At 31.9% G+C, this 20,504-nt stretch overlaps 2 protein-coding genes across 4 annotated transcripts in view; one reads left to right on the top strand and one right to left on the bottom strand.

Moving 5' to 3' along the window:
• Elp6 (Elongator complex protein 6) overlaps positions 1-20,504 on the bottom strand; it is a 36,342-nt gene that overhangs the window by 2,630 nt on the left and 13,208 nt on the right. The window contains exon 1 of one of the 3 annotated variants that reach the window (XM_075293697.1): positions 11,890-12,046. The exons of 1 other annotated variant lie outside the window; for it this stretch is intronic. The gene's annotated coding sequence lies outside the window, so the exon portion shown is untranslated. Of the gene's footprint in view, positions 1-11,566; positions 11,710-11,889; positions 12,047-20,504 lie in introns of those variants that run through there. One more of the 3 variants, XM_075293702.1, reaches the window with a different exon arrangement.
• The window catches only part of Dic1 (Dicarboxylate carrier 1), a 19,079-nt gene continuing 15,966 nt past the window's right edge, over positions 17,392-20,504 (top strand). Inside the window, exon 1 of the mRNA XM_075293673.1 lies at positions 17,392-17,805. The gene's annotated coding sequence lies outside the window, so the exon portion shown is untranslated. The remainder of the gene's footprint in view (positions 17,806-20,504) is intronic.

The raw sequence follows: 20,504 nt of genomic DNA, 5'->3' as shown, positions 1-20,504 counted from the left end.
ACACATCGAAACACAATTTTTTTTTTTTTTGATTCAATCACTGAATTGATCCAATTAATTTTTAATTGAAATGTTTTCAATCACAGCTATGATCAATCACCAAAGTCAATTTAAAAATTAATTTATCCAATTAAAAAATGAAACTTCTAACTGATCAATTAAATTTTTAATTGAATACTTTTGAGAACTCAATTAAAATTTTAATACACACAAAGAAAATTTCATTAAAAATCAGCCAACGAAAAATTTTCATTGATATAACGAAATTCGTTAATAGTACGAAACGTTACGTTCATTTGCAGAAAATTCGTTATATTAACGAAAAAAATTCGTTGTATTAACGAATTTGTTTCATTGGCTGACTTCTAACGACACATTTCGTTAATACAACAAAACAACTTTTTCTTTTAGTGTACTTTGGTGAATATTTTTCCCAGCTTCCCAACCCAATGTGCTTTGTGCCCATCCAAAAACGTAATGGATTTTGTTGTGCCATATATTTCACTTAGGGCGTTTTCGATTCGCAAAAAATATGTTGCCTTGGTGTTACACTACTTTTTCCCTAATTGACATTTCGCCCAAATGTTAGTGTAATTCTAAAGTTATTGTTAATTTATAATATTTTGAGGTATAAAGGATCCAAAATGTATGGCAGTGTCCTTGATGTGTTGCAATCAATTTCGAGAATGTTGCACCTTTTTTCCCAATCGAAATCGCCATTAGTAAACACGCACGGAAAAAACATGTTTGGACATGGTTGCCGCATCAATTTAAAGCTTATCTAGAGCAGAACTTCCCAAATTGTGGGGCGCGCCCCCTAGGGGGGCACCACGAGGTTCCAGGAGGGTGCAGCGTCATTTTTGGTTGAGCAGGTTTTTGGATGCGCGACGCAAATTGGGTTGGGAAGCTCTGATCTAGAGCATGTAATTGTCGCGAAAACCATGTATTTTGTCTTTGTAAAAATAAATTTCGAGCAGAGAAAAATGTATGCTTGCAATAAGCATTTAAGTGGTTCTCAAATGCCACAAACATGATTTTCATATTATTTTGCTCTTCGAATATGATTGTGACAATCAGTTTCTTCTCTGCGTGAACCTACACTAATAGAAAAAATTGCGTTTCACAATCGTGAACGGACGTGAAAATGAAACGGAAACGTTCAAAAAAAATCAAAATGGAATGTTCACGATTTCGTCCACGGGCGTTCACGATTTCATGAACGTTTTCAGATCATGAACGCTGGTTGTTGTTTTGACAACGTATGGTGTCGTTTTTACGTTGTCAGATTGACCCCACCAAAGTGTGTTGATTCACTTTCATGAACGGATCGGATCGTTTCGAAATGACCACGCCGTTCATGATTTTTTCTATGGGTGTAAAAAAAATTTTGTTTGCCCAAACAAACAGAAAAAACAAAAAGTTCTTTAATTTAAATAATATGACTAACAATGATTAAAACAATTAAGAATTTTAATTAATATAAATATAAAAGAGTTTAGCAATTAGTGGGAAATTTGGCAATTTTTCTGTCCATTAGGCAGTTTTTCTAATATCCGGTACTATTACTGATAAAGTACATTTCAAATCAGTTTCAACATGAAGGCAAAACCGATATTTCGGCTTTATGTTTAAAAGTGTCGAAAAGTTTTTTTGCATTATAAGTTCAAAAAAATTGTATCAAAATTTTCAAAATATATGAAGTCAAAGGTGATTTCAATTTCCGATATTTTACCCAGAAATTTAGCCATTGCAAATAAAGGAAGTGAAGGAATAATAATGGAAAACCTGCAACAAATTGTTGCACTGAATGTAACGCACGGCCATGCGTGCGTACGTTGTATTCGAATGCGATTCTTCAATTGAGTTACACAGCATGCGTCGGAACACCATTGAATTTGCCTCTGCGATTTTTATTGTGTGTTTATATTCCACGCACTTTTTAAAGTATAGGACTTTATGTTTTTTAACTTCAATCAATAATTCCTCGTCCATATTTTAGATTGTTTTTCGTTTCTTGATTTGTTTACATTTTGTTTAATGTTGTCAACGCCAAAGATTTGAGGAAGATAGGAAATTGGCTTGCGTCATACCAAATGTTGCATTTACCATGTTAGTTCAATACATGTTTGTAATCTTTTAGTTGTTTTTCGTTTTTATTTTTTAAATGAACAATTTAATTTTCTTAATGAAATTTTAGGCAACAACAAAAAAATACATTTTCCCCTTTAAGGAAATTTATTTCGTGCACTTAATTTCTTTTTATTTGCATTTTAATGCTATGTCAATACTTGTCGTATACGCGTTTGGTTCGAGTATTAAACTAATCTGGTAAATGGTTCGATCTCCTCAGTAGCTAATTCCTACAATTTATAATCTTTGGTCAACGCACACGACGCATTGAAAAGTTAAAATTTCGTCAACTTCCACCTTAAATTAGCATTTCGAAATGTTTCGTACTTTAGTATATTATTGATACAAAACCTGCTCAACCTAAAATGACTCTACGCCCCCATTTGGGAAGCGCTGGACGCTACAATCTTCAATAATGGCGCTATTGTCATGAATATTGGCTCAGATTTTTTCTGCACGCAGAAAAGAAACATGATTGTCACAACCATATTTGAAGAGTAAAATAATATGATAGGAGCTATTTTTGCGGCGACCATGTAGCATTTTCACCTGCAACCATGTTTGCTCAGTGAACATGGTTCTAAGAAAAATATAATTGTCCTCATCTAAAATGTTATTATATTGATAAAAAGAATTTTGTTTGAATGAAAAGACAATGGTCACGATTTAAAATGTTATGGTATTCATTCAAAATGTTTTTCTTCTAGTTAAAAGAACATGGTCACAACCTAAAATGTTTTGATCTTTATGAAAAAACTTTTTTCATCGTCGAAAAAAGGACGCCACTTGAGAAAAGAAAACACAAAATTAACTTTATTTATTTGTTTTTATTTATTTATAAACTAATTCATTGTTTGTTTGTATTTATAATGTCGTGCAAGCAAACATCACATATTTTTACACACTCTATTTTATTTCAATTTCAACAATAAGTAATCATTCCATATTTACTGCATGCCCGTCAAATGTACAAACGCAGACATCATGTAACTGCAAATAAAAATAAATGATACCATATAGCAAAATGCAGAACAAAAAACACTTTCCTTTTTTGTCTTCACATAAAACCACGTGCCACTTCTGAATAAATAAATTAACACAAAACACAGTAAATCCGTATTCTCCGTCCATTCCAAGAAACAACACACGACTGACGCGCAAAATGAAAATCGTGTGTACCTGCTCAATGTTTTTATAAAATTCTTTTCGCTGCAAAAAAGTTAAAAAATTAAATGGCCACGAAAAAATGTAAATGGTCTTTATGGCCATGTAATGGTTCTGGACATGTCTATACGTAACCTATAAAAATACTTTTTTTTCTCTGCAAAAAAATTGAATGGTTAGGTACTTGATTTTCCCGACCATTTAATGGTCTCAATTTCTAGCATTTAAATGATAGAACATGTTTGCGGTATTTGAGAACCATTCAAATGCTTATTGCCACCATATATTTTTGTCCGCTCGAAAACTATTTTTACAAAGACAAAATACATGGTTTTCGCGGCAATTACATGCTCTAGATAAGCATTAAATGGATGCGACAACCATGTCCAAACATAGTTTTTCTGTGCGTGTGCAGGCAGATCATGCTCGAAGATGGATTATATATTTTTTCCACATTTTGCTAAAGGATTTCGATCGGACTAACATCTAGTGATTGGAGAGGCCTCTACATAAAATTAATATTGTAATACTCAAAACAACGTTTTAAAAGCTTTGATATGTGTTTCGGTTTGTTTTCTATTTCCTCCATTTTGATTTAATTTTTAATACGAAATATAAATATATTGAATAATCGGAATTCTTTTCTTATGGCATAATATTGCAATGTGTATGAAGCTTGCAAATGTTTTGTCCGATACTGTATATCAAGTGCTAAAATTACAATCACGCAGCTTCAATTTCTTTGGTTTTTGGTAGACACTGTGGAGTAATAGCGAATCTATTCTGAAAATTGCTTCCAAACATTTTCCATTTTTATACCCTCCATCATAGGATGGGGGTATATTAACTTTGTCATTCCGTTTGTAACACATCGAAATATTGCTCTAAGACCCCATAAAGTATATATATTCTGGGTCGTGGTGAAATTCTGAGTCGATCTAAGCATGTCCGTCCGTCCGTCCGCCCGTCTGTTGAAATCACGCTAACTTCCGAACGAAACAAGCTATCGACTTGAAACTTGGCACAAGTAGTTGCTATCGATGTAGGTCGGATGGTATTGAAAATGGGCCATATCGGTCCACTTTTACGTATAGCCCCCATATAAAGGGACCCTCAGATTTGGCTTGTGGAGCCTCTAACAGAAGCATATTTCATCCGATCCGGCACATGGTGTTGGTATATGGTCTCAAAAAAAATTGGTCAACATCGGTCCATAATTATATATAGCCCCCATATAAACCGATCCCCAGATTTGGCTTGCGGAGCCTAAAAAAGAAGCAAAATTCATCCGATCCGGCTGAAATGTGGTACATGGTGTTTGTATATGGTCTCTAACAACCATGCAAAAATTGGTCCACATCGGTCCATAATTATATATAGCCCCCATATAAACCGATCCCCAGATTTGGCTTGCGGAGCCTCAAAGGGAAGTAAATTTCATCCGATCCGGCTGAAATTTGGTACATGATGTTCGTATATGGTCTCTAACAACCATGCAAAAATTGGTCCATATCGGTCCTTAATTATATATAGCCCCCATATAAACCGATCCCCAGATTTGGCTTGTGGAGCCTCTAAGAGAAGCATATTTCATCCGATCCGGCTGAAATTTGGTACATGGTGTTAGTATATGGTCTCTAACAATCATGCAAAAATTGGTTCACATCGGTCCATAATTATATATAGCCCCCCATATGAACCGATCCCCAGATTTGGTTTGCGGAGCCTCAAAGAGAAGCAAATTGCATCCGATCCGGCTGAAATTTGGTACATGGTATTGGTATATGGTCTCTAACAACCGTGCAAAAATTCGTCCACATCGGTCCATAATTATATATAGCGTCCATATAAACCGATCCCCAGATTTGGGTTGCGGAGCCTCAAAGAGAAGCAAATTTCATCAGATCCGCCTGAAATTTGGTACATGATATTGGTATATGGTCTCTAACAACCATGCAAAAATTGGTCCACATCGGTTCATAATTATATATAGCCCCCATATAAACCGATCCCCAGATTTGGCTTGCGAAGTCTCCAAGAGAAGCAAATTTCATCCAATCCGGTTGTAATTTGGAACATGGTGTTAGTATATAATCTATAACAACCGTGCCAGAATTGGTCCATATCGATCCATAATTATATATAGCCCCCATATAAAACGTTCTCTAGATTTGACCTCCGGAGCCTCTTGGAGGAGCAAAATTCATCCGATCCGGTACAAATTAGGAACGTGGTGTTAGCATATGGTCGCTAAGAACCATACCAAAATTGGTCCAATCACACAAAAATTGGTCCATATCGGTTCATAATCATGGTTGCCACTAGAGCCAAAAATAATCTACCAAAATTTTATTTCTATACAAAATTTTGTCAAAATTTTATTTCTATAGAAAATTTTGTTAAAATTTTATTTCTGTAGAAAATTTTGTCAACATTTTATGTCTACTTTGTCAAACTGAATTATATACGTATTGGATCGATCTTTTTTGATTTAATATATACCACTTATGGACTTACATACAATTTAGAAGATGGTGTTAGGAGGTTTTAAGATACCTTGCCATCGACAATCGTTACAGCAACTTAAGTAATTCGATTGTGGATGGCAGTGTTTAGAAGAAGTTTCTACGCAATCCATGATGGAGGGTACATAAGCTTCAGCCTGGCCGAACTTACGGCCGTATATACTTGTTCTGTTTTTAAAATCAAGTGAATTCATAGTACTTAAAAGTCTAATACATCATTGAATACTTTATTCTAAATATGCTTTTTACTTGAAATATTAATAATTTACCATATACTTAAAATACCTACACAGAAAAACAATTCACGTAAATTTTTCCAATTAAAGCCTTTTTGAGTTATAAAAAATATTCAATTAAAAATGTAATTGATTCAACAAATTTTTTAATTGAAACAAAAATAGATCAACAAAATTTAGTGTCAATAATTTTTTAATTGCATCAACTAATTTTTTAATTGACTTTCAATTAATTTTTTAATTGATACTATCATTTCTGTGATTGAAGACATTTCAATTAAAAAATTAATTGGATCAATTTCGTGATTGAATCAGAAAAAAAATTTCGTGTGTAATCATATTATTATGATCTTCGAATGTTATCACGACAATCACGTTTCTTCTCTATGTGAAACGTAACGTTTGGAAGTTCACACTTTCTTTAACGAATAATATTTTTTAGAGATAATGTTAATGTTGAGTCCAAACAAATATTTCATTTTAGCTTTTATCGCAATTTATGATTAGCGCGCGTAATTAGATACTGAACTTATTTGTTTTTCGCTGGTAAAAAAGTATAATAAATATGTATACATATAATATAATAGAATTTATATATTATTAAACTGAAAAACAAGTTGCTATAATTATATCGGTAAACACAATCGGTAACTAGGTGGAACAAGTGCAATCTGGTGCAGTAATCCTACACAATAAGGACAAATAAAATAATGGAAATTTCCAAGCAATATTTGAAAAAAAAAACCTCTTTACTTTGCGATAAAAGTAGAAAAAATGAAGAAAAATATTAACAAAAAAATGTTTAATTTTTTCTGCTGAAATACTGAAAAAGCATCGCAAATGAAGAAATAATGCGAAATCAATGCAACGGATGCTTAAAAAGACGACTTCCACCCAATAAGCTCATGTAAAATTGATTGCTTCTAAGCCAATTTTGCACTACTTCTGGATTCAAAAAGAAAATTTTCATTGCTGTTTTGGCTACGTTTTTTTACTTGAATATTCAGATGCGAAATTTACAAAATATTAAGGACAAATTTCTTTAAAATAATGAAATATTCATTAAAATAAATTAAATTTTTTTCACTAAATTTAGAACACAAATTTTGTAAAATTGCGTCCCTCCGTTAGAGTCGCATGTCTTTGAACTAAGGCTAAATTTCCATAAAGTAAAGAAAAACATTTTTGATTTAAAGAAATATTGAAACTTTAGATTTAAGATAAAAACGAAACGAACTATAGGCTAAGACTTATTTTGAGGATTTAGTATCTTTTGTTTAAAGTTTTTTTTGGAATTAAGAAAGCATTTTTTACTTTGACGTATCCGTTATAATTTTGATTTTTAAACTGGCATTTGTTTGTACGTGAGTACCTTTATTAACAAACCGCGAAAAGAGAATGAAAATTTGATGAGATTGTATCCTAATTTTATTAGTCCTCCATTTTTCAGCGACTGGCTTAGGCGCTAAAAAAATTCTTTATTTTAAAGAAGCCGCATCTTTGGCTCGGAATCAATACCAAAATCCTTAAGAGAAGGTCAAAATCTTTGGATTCAAGTAAACTTTTTTTGAGTGTAGATTTTATTCGTAGGCAAATTCACAGAAAAAACATGTTTAGCGTGCCTTTTAACGCTTATTTAGAGTATATAGTTGCCGCAAAAACCATGTATATTGTCCTTGTTCAAAGAGTTTTTGAAAAACAACAAATATGGTATCAATAATCTATAAATGTTAAAAGTTAAAATTAGAGAAAATTCGCAATCGTATATTAAGACCATGAAATCTTTGGCCTCAACATAATATTTTTTTTGCGTGTAAAACATCTTTTACATTTTTGAAACTCAACATTCATGTTCAATAAAATCATAATATCAATGTATTAGTATTGGTTTAGTATCATATCGCTAATATGTAATACAAATACATAACGTAACACGTTATGTATTTGTATTATTTATAACACGTTGGTTAATAAAAAAATAAAATTAAAAACAAAAGTTAAGTGCAAATGATAGTTGCATATTTTTGTCTTAAAAGTAAAATACGCAATTCAATTTACAATTTATTAAATAAATACATTTTGTGTACATTTCATTTCTGTGAAAAATCTATCAAATATAATATAAATTGAATCACGTCCAATAAAATATTCGTGAGTATTTGAAATTAAATTCCAGCACATAGAGACAAAGAGTTAAAATAAATCAAAATAAATATTTTGTTTATTTGGTAACTCATATTTTTTGATATTGCATTTAACAAATGCAATTAATAAATGAAAATGCTAACCCCATTTTATAACAAATTTTTACGTTAATATATTTTATTTCATGGAAATTTTACCCCTTGTTATGGTTTACAAATTCGCGAAATACAAAACGTTTCTCAATATTTATTTTCCCAAACATTATAATATACACTCAAAATAACATGACAAAAATGAAAGTTAAATTGGCTTTAGTGTAATAGAGAGTAATTCACTAAAGCCAATTTAACTTTATTTTAGTTCATGGAATTGTTATGTTTCGAGAAAGTTTCCTTTACTCTAATATTTTTTGCGTACGTTAGTTAAATTAACTAAAAATGGGTAAAAAATTATACACAAATGAAGCATAAAGATTTACTAAATTCGTACTTCTCACAAAATAGTTCATTATTTCTTTAAATTTGTAAAATTTACTACAAATGGGTCCATCGTGAACTTCGTATGGCACTAAAGATATTCATACAATTTTGGACTCCAATTTTTTGCTTCAAACTACAAAATTTTATTTAACAAGTGAAAAAAAAATTAATTATGTCTAATAAATTTTCTTGGATTTGTCGAAAAATATTTACTTATTTTTGTAATGTCAGCGTTTGTAATACGAGGGCGGTTCGGAAACTTCTTAGCCTATCAATGAAAGAGAATAGTTAGTTTTTCAAAAATATTTTTATTTTCCAATATAATCTCCTGAAACTTCAATATTGTTTTACCCTTTTGCAGATAGTCAATCAATAAAATACCTTTGAAGTCCAAAAAAACCGTTGCCATAACCTTACCAGCCGATTGAATTGTTTTTGCCTTTTTTGGGGCACTTCCTCCAGCTTCAGTCCATTGTTTGGATTGTTCTTTTGTCTCTGGAGTAACAGGTTGGCTGATAAGTCCCCGGTCTGACACATAGATGGTGTCGCTAGTATTAAATGCATAATATTTGAAGGTTGGTAGTAACCAACCTTCAAATGATTCGTGTCAAAATTTGACGTCTGTAAGTCAATTAGTTTGTGAGATAGAGCGTCTTTTGTGAAGCAACTTTTGTTATTGTGAAAAAAAAATTGAAAAAAAGGAATTTCGTGTTTTGATAAAATACTGTTTTCTGAAGTGAAAAAATATGGTGGAAGCAAAAACTTGGCTTGATAATGAGTTTCCGGACTCTGCCCCAGGGAAATCAACAATAATTGATTGGTATGCAAAATTCAAGCGTGGTGAACTGAGCACGGAGGACGGTGAACGCAGTGGACGCCCGAAAGAGGTGGTTACCGACGAAAACATCAAAAAATCCACAAAATGATTTTGAATGACCGTAAAATGAGGTTGATCGAGATAGCAGAGGTCTTTAAGATATCAAAGGAACTTGTTGGTCATATCATTCATCAATATTTGGATATGCGGAAGCTCTGTGCAAAATGGGTGCCGCGCGGTGTTTGCAGCTGTTAACTCGTAATACATCCGAGTTTTTCCGTCGATATGTGACAATGGATGAAACATGTCTCCATCACTACAGTCCTGAGTCCATTCGACAGTCGGCTGAGTGGACAGCGACCGGTGAACCGTCTCCGAAGCGTGGAAAGACTCAAAAGTCCGCTGGCAAAGTAATAGCCTCCGTTTTTTATCGATTATCTTGAGAAGGGAAAAACCATCAACAGTGACTATTATATGGCGTTATTGGAGCGTTTGAAGGTCGAAATCGCGGCAAAACGGCCCCATATTAAGAAGAAAAAAGTTTTGTTCCACCAAGACAACGCACCGTGCCACAAGTCATTGAGAACGATGGCAAAAATTCATGAATTGGGCTTCGAATTGCTTCCCCACCCACCGTTATTTTCCAGATCTGGCCCCCAGCGATTTTTCTTGTTCTCAGACCTCAAAAGGATGCTCGCAAGCAAAAAATTTGGCTGCAATGAAGAGGTGATCGCCGAAACTGAGGCCTATTTTGAGGCAAAACCGAAGGAGTACTACCAAAATGGTATCAACAAATTGGAAGGTCATTATAATCGTTGTATCGCTCTTGAAGGGAACTATGTTGAATAATAAAAACGAATTTTGACAAAAAAATGTGTTTTTCTTTGTTAGACCGGGGACTTATCAGCCAACCTGTTATTCCTCTCCAGTTAAGACGTACTTCACAAATTTTCTATAGGATAAAATATTGACAAAAATTTGTCTAGGAGTATAATTTTGACAAAATTTTCTATAGTATACAATTTCGAAAACATATTTTCTAGGAATAAAATTTTGACAAAAATTTGTATCCTATACAATTTCGAAATTTTTTCTAGGAATAATATTTTGACAAAATTTTCTACACAGAAAAAAATTTCACGAAAATTTTTCCAATTAAAGACTTAATTGAGATTTAAAAAATATTCAATAAAAAATTTAATTGATTCAACAATTTTTTTTATTGACTTTCAATTAATTTTTTAATTGATACTATCATTTCTGTGACATTTCAATTAAAAATTATTTTGATCACTTAATTTCGTGATTGAACCCAAAAATATTGAAAAAAATTCTATAGAAAAAAATTTTGACAAAATTTCTATAGAAATCAAAAAACTACAAAATCAGATTTTTTATTTGGTAAAGTTTTGGTTATTTATTTCTGCATCGAGTGGCAACCGTGCGGTTCAAGCGTCCAGAATACATGTTTTGGAGATACCTCCATCAGAGTGGCAAAAGTTCTTTGATAATTGGTTCAAACGCATGAAAAAATTTATAGATCTTAATGGGAATATTTTGAAAAATAATAAGGCTATTTTCGATGAATAATCGATTGTCAACACTTATTTCAATAAACAACAATTTCGCAACACATTCTATAATAAAGTGGGTGGCTACAACCAATTTTATTGAAACTTTGTAGCGGAAATTTCTGCAAAATACCATGTCAAGTTCTAAATCAAATTATAAATAATTAGATTATATTAAGTATTTCGATAAGTTTTGAGTACATGAGATAACCACTGATCAGATTACAAATAAGTACTAGCACTCTAATCCCATTATTACGAGTTCAGTAAATATTCGATTGCATCAAAGCACATACCAAAATATAAAATTGAGGGCGATAGCCTCTAGTTGCTAGTTATACGGATAGTAGCAGTAGGTTTATTATAATTTGTAATTATAGTAAATAAAGTAATAAATAAATTAAATTGAACAATCACATTGATTTTTAATTCATTAATTTACACTTGTTCAAATACATCTAAGACACAGTGTCATGGAAATGATTATCCTTATATTTACCCTTAGATAAGTTTACATTCGGACAGACACAATAAATATATACATATTTCCGCTAATGTGTCCATTTGAATATTTCTACACAAATAACATAAGCTTTGAGAAACTATAACTGAAAGTAATTATTGCTAATTCTCTCTATCGTTTTGTTGTCAAGTGTCATGTACGTGGAAAGTGCCGGCAATCTATAAATATTAGATTAGAAAAGCAAAAAACGTATCAGCGACAAGCGCTGTGCCATACACAAAACGTCATTGATTGCTCGCTTCATGTTTACTTGTTCAAAACAACACTACTCTCGATAAATATTCAATTTTGGATCTTACCCAACGATAAATACTCGCAATTTACGGATCGTCACTATGGGTATTCTCGTATTTACGCACAAAAAAGAAACGCTCTTCGCTTTACTTAGTTTAGGTGAGCTTCAGAACTAAAACTATCTCACTTTAATAACCATTGTTAGAAGATACGCCAAAAAATTAGCTAATATTATGGGTATGCAATAGTTACGAAATGTTAGTGTATTGGAGAGAGATTGACTCTCTCGCTCAAATGTTACCCAATGTTGGGTTATATAGGACTTGTTATCTTAACAAATGATAATTGGAAAAAGCTCATATATTTCTCTCTAATCTCCAGGCCAGAGCGGGTATGTTATTGTATGCTATATTACGTTGCCATATTTGATCAAAAATGTATATCTGGGGGAATAGTATTACAATATAGATGCATGCAAAAGTTGATATTTGTACGTTCTTTTTCGAGTTCTTCAGAATGTTTTAAAAGATTAATGATACGCTGAAAACATATTAATTTAATAGGGAATATTATATAGTCCACATTTTGGACACAAAATCTTCACAATAATAATCTTAGTTTCGGAGAAGTTTGTCATCAAACTTATCTTTACCAGTTTAATGGCAAACTGCTCCAAAACCAAGATTAATATATAGTTTATCATAACATAAGAAATTCTTTCCATTAAAGTTAAACGTTAAAAGAATAACTTCAAGTTTTAAATGAATAATGTTCAAATCTAACCCACAATTTAGAACAAAAAAAAATGAAAAGAAAATTGATCTTAGTTGTGGAGAAGTTTTTCATGAGAAACTCCCTAGAATGATTCATTATGTTTCGTTTTAATTTTCTTATAATGTGCATACCTTTTAATGAATGACCACACTGTGACAATTTTTAAGCTGCAAATTAGATTCATGAGCGTTTCAGACTTTGGCGTAGATATGTCCTGGAGGACTAAGCAATCCCTAAAAACAACATGCCCTGTTCCAAATATTTTGATTTTGGTATTGATTGCGAGCCAAAGAAGCTGAGAATTGAAGTACGGATGCATTTCAAATACAATTCTGTTTTAAATTTAAGTTTTGCTTACTTGATTCTAAGAAACAAATTTTAATTTATACTAAATTTAAAGACAATTTCATTAATTTTGAAAAAACTAAATTTGAATTATTAAACCCAAGTTGAACTTAAAAAATTTCTTTCATGTGCAAATACACATTTTTAAATCGAATACTTAACTATAAGGACATATCGACTTCATTGGAAAGTTTATCGACTTTGGGACAAGTAAAACACTTTGTATCAGAGAAATGCGTCTTCTATGCTAAGCAAAATTCGCTAACGTATTTTGACGACACGAAATCTTCTAGAACAACCCTCCGCTAATTTCAAATTTCACCAACATCAGAATTAATGAGAAATATGTTAATAAAAATTCCAAAAACGGAATTGTTTTTGAAGACAAATGCTTTAGCCCTTAAGGTATTAAGTTCGCATTACCGACGGAAATAGTAATGGTTTCAAGGTTACTTGTCCTTATTATTTCTTTTTATACTTTTTAATTGGTACTTTGGATCATTTCTATTGCAAGTTATAATAAAATGTGCCAAAAACATATCATTTTATTCTACTTTTTCTGATTCATTTTTGATTTTAGCAGCTAGGCTTGAACTTAGTACCCACATTTAGGGAAAACTATTACACTTAAAATATAGTTTTCTTTTCTGATGAAAAAAAATTCAGAGAAGCAAAGTTTTAAAAAATTTGCTTAAAAACAAACCAAAAATTTGAAAGACAATCGTCGGTGTAATTTGGTTTAAAATAAAATACTTTATATGGAGAATTTCATTTGTTCCGGAGGAAAGTATTTTTTCTTTGGATGTAGATTGGGGCTGTTATTCGGGATCGATTTTTAAAAATCCCGGGATTCGGGATTTCAACATATAGAATCCCGTGATCCCGGGATTTTCCGGGATTTTTTTTTTGGATCCCGAAAATTTCGGGATTCTTTAAATATTTTAAGTAATAATAATCTACAGGTCCATTAAACCAATTTAGTTTAATTCAATTTTATTAACAACAAACAACAAAAGAACATAAGAGTATGTAAATTAAAAAGCAATTTTAAATTGCTATCATACTTAACGAACACTTAGTTCAACTCAATATTGTGCAGAAAAGAAAAACAAAAATTAATAAAAAAGCCATTTCATATCGCTATCTTAGCAAAACATTTTAAGGATTAGGTTAGATTAATCGTATTTTCGTATACTTGTGATAATCCTTTTATACTTCGATTTAAGTAAAAATATCAAGACATCCAAATTTTTATCAGATAACCGCGATCTTGTCATATTTTCGACGGAACTTTTATCATTGCTTTTTTATTTACGAGTATGTGGCACGAATTCCATTTCACATGAACTCATTATTCAAAGGACCTTATCGTTTACTTCGCTTTTTGATGAAATTGTGCTGTTTAGTATACCTCATGTACAATAAATTCTTACTCAAGGTGTACCATAAATGTTTTTTTTTAACTCAATTAGCTGGGTATGAAATCTAAGGGCCGTTTACACTGAGTGAAGACTACAATTTATTAATAAACAATCATAAAAACCTACAATTTTAACCAATGGGAATTGTTTTTTCGGGATCCCGAAAAATCCCGGGATTCAAAATTAAAAAATCCCGGGATTCGCGATAAATAAATCCCGTCCCGAAATCCCGGGATTTTCGGGACGGGATTTATCCCGAGTGACAGCCCTAAAGTAGATACGATCATTTTTTTTTTTTTGCCCACATGTCGCTGTGCTCGGTCGCTGGTTGATCTAAAAAAAAGATTTAGCCTTTGCTCATCTAAGTACAAGTTCTCCTTAAATTATTTTCACATTACGACTAAAAAGTAGGTACACTGAAAAAATATTGTCGTCTTTATTTTGTATCTCCATTTAAAACTTTATTTTTGAATTTAAACGATCTCAGACTGTTAATTTACGAATTCCATTTTTGCGTTGGCTGATAAGTCCCCGGTCTAACAAAGAAAAACACATTTTTTTGTTTGTCAAAATTCGTTTTTATTATTCAACATAGTTCCATTCAAGAGCGATACAACGATTATAACGATCTTCCAATTTTTTGATACCATTTTGGTAGTACACCTTCGGTTTTGCCTCAAAATAGGCCTCAGTTTCGGCGATCACCTCTTCATTGCAGCCAAATTTTTTCCCTGCGAGCATCCTTTTGAGGTCTGAGAAAAAGAAAAAGTCGCTGGGGGCCAGATCTGGAGAATACGGTGGGTGGGGAAGCAATTCGAAGCCCAATTCATTAATTTTTGCCATCGTTCTCAATGACTTGTGGCACGGTGCATTGTCTTGGTGGAAAAACATTTTTTCTTCTTCATATGGGGCCGTTTTGCCGCGATTTCAACCTTCAAACGCTCCAATAACGCCATATAATAGTCACTGTTGATGGTTTTTCCTTTCTCAAGATAATCGATAAAAATTATTCCATGCGCATCCCAAAAAACAGAGGCCATTACTTTGCCGGCGTACTTTTGAGTCTTTCCACGCTTCGGAGACGGTTCACCGGTTGCTGTCCACTCAGCCGACTGTCGATTGGACTCAGGAGTGTAGTGATGGAGCCATGTTTCATCCATTGTCACATATCGACGGAAATACTCGAGTGTATTACGAGTTAACAGCTGCAAACACCGCTCAGAATCATCAACACGTTGTTGTTTTTGGTCAAATGTGAGCTCGCGCGGCACCCATTTTGCACAGAGCTTCCGCATATCCAAATATTGATGAATGATATGACCAACACGTTCCTTTGATATCTTTAAGGCCTCTGCCTTTGGTTGTTGGTACTATATAAAAATAATATGCATTTAATACTAGCGACGCCATCTATGTGTCAGACCGGGAACTTATCAGCCAACCTGTTAGCATAGAAGACAAATTTCTCTGACACAAAGATTGTTTACTTGAGCAAAAGTCGATAAACTTTTCATTGAAATTGTTTTATGCTTAGAGTTAGTTGATACGGCTTTAAAATGGTTAAATAAAATAATATTCTTTTGAACTGAGGTGTACTTCTTTTTAATAAATCTGACTCACTTTTTAGGTATTACAGAAATCGTCTTGTTTTACGATTTCGCAAAACGCCAATTTTCCCAATCGCTAGTTTTTGAACAACAATGATATATAATACAAAATTTGTTGTTATGGATAAGGAAATTAAACGAAAGAAATATCTTTCCAAAATATAAAATGGTTCAGAAGTTATACAGCTGAAAATTTTGCGTTTTGCGAATTCATAAACCATCTTTAAGGCCTCTGCCTTTGGTTGTTGGTACAATATAAAAATAATATGCATTTAATACTAGCGACGCCATCTATGTGTCAGACCGGGGACTTATCAGCCATAGAAGACAAATTTCTCTGACACAAAGATTGTTTACTTGAGCAAAAGTCGATAAATCTTTCATTGAAATTGTTTTATGCTTAGAGTTAGTTGATACGGCTTTAAAATGGTTAAATAAAAGAATATTCCTTTGAACTGAGGTTTACTTCTTTTTAATAAATCTGACTCACTTTTTAGGTATTACAGAAATCGTCTTGGTTTACGATTTCGCAAAACGCCAATTTTCCCAATCGCTAGTTTTTGAACAACAATGATATATAATACAAAATTTGTAACAATAAGGAAATTAAACGGAAGAAATATCTTTCCAAAATATAAAACGGCTCAGAAGTTATACAGCTGAAAATTTTGCGTTTTGCGAATTCATAAACCAGAACATGTGGGATAGTACGGAAATTTCTAGTATGCAAAACTTAAATTTTAAAGTAAATTACGTCTAGTTAGTGTAATTCCTCGTAGTACACGTGAGTTGCTAGTCGACTATATTTAATATCGCCAACACAAATATTTTATCTTTTCAATTGGTGATTCTTGTACAACATTAATATGGAAGAATTCAATCAGCTATATCATTAGAATCGGGTCTTCCAATTATTTTTATTAAAAATACAAGACATTCAATCATATATACCCATTTTTGTTTTCCTACACAATAGCTAAAAGATAAATCCCTTTTTATATGTTTATCTTTCCGAGAATAAATATTTGAATTTAACACTTGAATATCTGGCATCACTCATTAATCTCTTAAAAAGTCGCATGTGTTGTTTTTAGTGAACAAAAGTGAGAAAGGCATCGGCAGAGAATCAATCGAAATTACTGTCACTGATAAACCAAGGTTGGCCGGTTGTTTGTCCAGGCCACTTCTATGTTGGGGAATTATTAAATAAACAAAACAAGCAAAACAGCACCAATTTGATCGGTGCGATATTCTCATTCTCGTGTGTGTTGTGAGCGATTCCACTGTCACTCGCTGCCGGGCCGACCACACAGGTCTTTAAGGTACAACGTTACGCTGGTCTCTCAATGTACATGGTGGGATGATGGTGTTTTGTGTGGCCGTTTCTATTGCCATACTCATCAGCTAGCAGTTCAGTTTCATAGAACGATAGTTGTTAGAGCTGGCTTCAGTTGTTGGTCGCAGGTCGTCTGATTCAAAACGTTCGTTCCGTTCGTATCTCATAGTAGTTTGCTGTATGGGGGTCTGAGAGGAATAAAATAAAAAAAAGCAAAGCAACAGCACAAGCCAGCCAGCAGCGGTAGCAATACTAAATTCCAATACCTTGAAGTGTTTTCAATTGTTTTGCAATACATCAAAAAATTGTTTTATTAAAAAGAAATTGTAATAATATCAATAATCTATAAATTCCCCCCAAAAAAAAAACCTAATATCTCCAACTAGAGCACTATTCGTAAATTTATCTAGTAAACATAGTTCGGTACAAAAACAAGCTACAGCTGATCGGTGTTTTTGTTGCGTCGTAAAAATCGAAAAGAACAACAAAACTTTCAAGGTAAAGTTCAAGTGAATCATCTCTAGTTTCTCATGTTGTCTACTTTGGTATAAAACTAATTTATAAAACAAAAAAACAGAGAAATATAAACATTATTTGTGTCAAAATTCACTTCTACTTGTCAACTATTGTGACGTTTTATTTGAACTCTGATTATACGATTTGAGTGACATTGCTTTTTTTTTTTTGAAAGCTTTCTTAGGCAAATAAGATCAGATTCTCACACCATTGTCTGTGTTAATTTGTGATTTATTTTGATATGACAGAAATCACGCGTTTTATGCCAGCTTTTGACCTGTGTGGAAATGTAGTTGTGGAAAATTTAATTAAAGAATCACATTTCGATCTTCTTAGGGAACGGCTACCATTGGAAAACGTCCTAATACATTAGCTAGAATGAAGAAAGCTTTTACTGTCTGCAAAAATAACACCCAAAAGAAATAAAACAACAAAACTGTTTTATGGAAAATTTGAATAAGGTGAACTTTAAAATTTAAATTTAAACTTCTCGTGCTTTACATTTCGAATAGGGTGCTCAAACCCTACACCGGTTAATTGCTTAACCGGATATCGTAACAAAACTGGATAGTGAAAAAAGTGGGGGTTTCGATTAATCGAAAAACCTGCTTTTGAACATCGGTTTTCAATGAAAGACAGTTTTTCATAGGTTTGGTTGTAAAAATTATATGTTTAGAACTCAAAATTTTTAACACAATATTTTTAAGTGTAAGCATATAATGTTAATAAACTAACATTATATTTTTGGGACATATATGTTAATATGTTAGAACATACAGTGCACACGCGGTAACGAGAACACCGCACTTCGTAACACTGAAAAACATAAAATTTGACGTTTAAAGCAGATTCACAATGCCAAATACAATTTCAAATATACATACGGAATTTTTTAGTAATCTACACAGAAAAAAATTTTACGAAAACTTTTCCAATTAAACTCTTAATTGAGTTTTAAAAAATATTCAATTAAAATTTTAATTGATTCAACTAATTTTTTAATTGAAACAAAAATCAATCACACAAATTAATCGTATCAATTAATTTTTTAATTGACTGTCAATTAATTTTTTAATTGATACTATCATTTCTGTGATTGAAGCCATTTCAATTAAAAAAATAATTGGATCAATGAATTTCGTGATTGAATCAGAAAAAAATTTTTTGTGTGTAGTTTGCTTTTTTTCGTGAATTTCAATTATTAATTTAAATTGCCTTATAATCAGCGTTGCCAATTTAGCTTTTTTCCCGCTAGATTTGGCTTTTTTTGAAGTCGTTTAGCGGGAAAAAAATGCATTTAGCTTTTAGCTTTTTTTCTGGCTTTTTTCATGACCCTTTTAGCTATTTTTGGTTTTTTTTATTTTCGACATATTTCTATTGAAATATGGATAAAACAGCGTTTTTATCTAAGGCTTGCTGTCAGAATAAGGTTTTCCACATATTTCAAAGCTCAATTGAAACATTAATGCTGATTCCAGCCATTTTGCGGGCATTTTTCCATCAACTACCACTTGTTATAACGTTTTTTCCTCATATTCATAAAAGTTATCGTAAACTTTAAATCTAATGGTAGATACAGATACATGTTCCTTAAATAAACTGTCACTAAATTATTAGGAATATTGGCATTTGACTCGTTGATCCTTTTTATGCTATTATAATATTCTAAAGTTATTATGATATACTAAATTAAAATAATAGATATGAATTGCTTTGTACACTGAAAAGATATTGTCGTGAGGCCAAAGATTTCATGTCCTTAAAATACGAACGCGAATTTTGGTTATAATAGCATTTGTGAATTTCTCTTATATAAACTGTTTTCTTTGTCCAAAAGCCGATAAAGTCGTTTTGTCCTTATAGTTAAGTGATTCAACTTAAATCTTTACATGAAAAACGACGTGGATCAATTCTAAAAATTTCTTAAAATTAATGAAATAGTATTTAAATTTGTGGATTTTTTGTATCTTGACCACAAATCAAAAAAGCGTTCAAAAATAGAAGATATTTTTAAACACTTTATTTCACTTCATTCATGAAGAAAAAGCTAAAAAACGAATAAATTCAAATTTGACTCGGAATCAATACCAAAATCATTCATTAAAATCAAAAGAAATAATTAAGGAAATAAAGTTTTGAATGGGGTATTATTTTTTAACATCAAAAAAATACAATAAATAAAATCAATCCAAACATTTTTAAACGTGCGCTAAAAACAAATCTTTTATTTATTAATAGAATGGATTTACATTTACGAACATTCCACAACAATAGGTTTGTTTGGGTAATTTTCCAATAAAAGTTATTCAGTATAAACTTGCAAGACAGTAAGAATGGGTTTTATTCTCTTGGGTAAAATTAGAAGAAGTTTCCACGTTCACGAATTTCTCATAAATTCAGCGGTTTTAAACCAAAAACAAAAACGAAATATATTGATATTTTCTAATGTACTTCTATGCGACATTGTGCAATATATCGCACATTGGATTTGTCGATGATTAACCAGCTGATAATTGCACATTTTTACTGGGAAATGTAAACGAAGGACTTCCAGTAAAAATTTGTGATAGTAATCAAAATGTATCGAGTACGCACACAGAGATCATATGGCTTAGGTATTGTTATAGTCTCACAGAAGTAGAATTAAAATGAATACAATTAAAATAATATGCATTTTAAGT

The sequence above is a fragment of the Haematobia irritans genome, chromosome 1 (genome assembly GCF_050003625.1).
Source record: "Haematobia irritans isolate KBUSLIRL chromosome 1, ASM5000362v1, whole genome shotgun sequence".
In the NCBI taxonomy this organism is placed as follows: Eukaryota; Metazoa; Arthropoda; class Insecta; order Diptera; family Muscidae; genus Haematobia; species Haematobia irritans.
The sequence above is the reverse complement of the archived record's forward strand: the minus strand, read 5'-3'. Positions and strand labels throughout refer to the sequence as shown.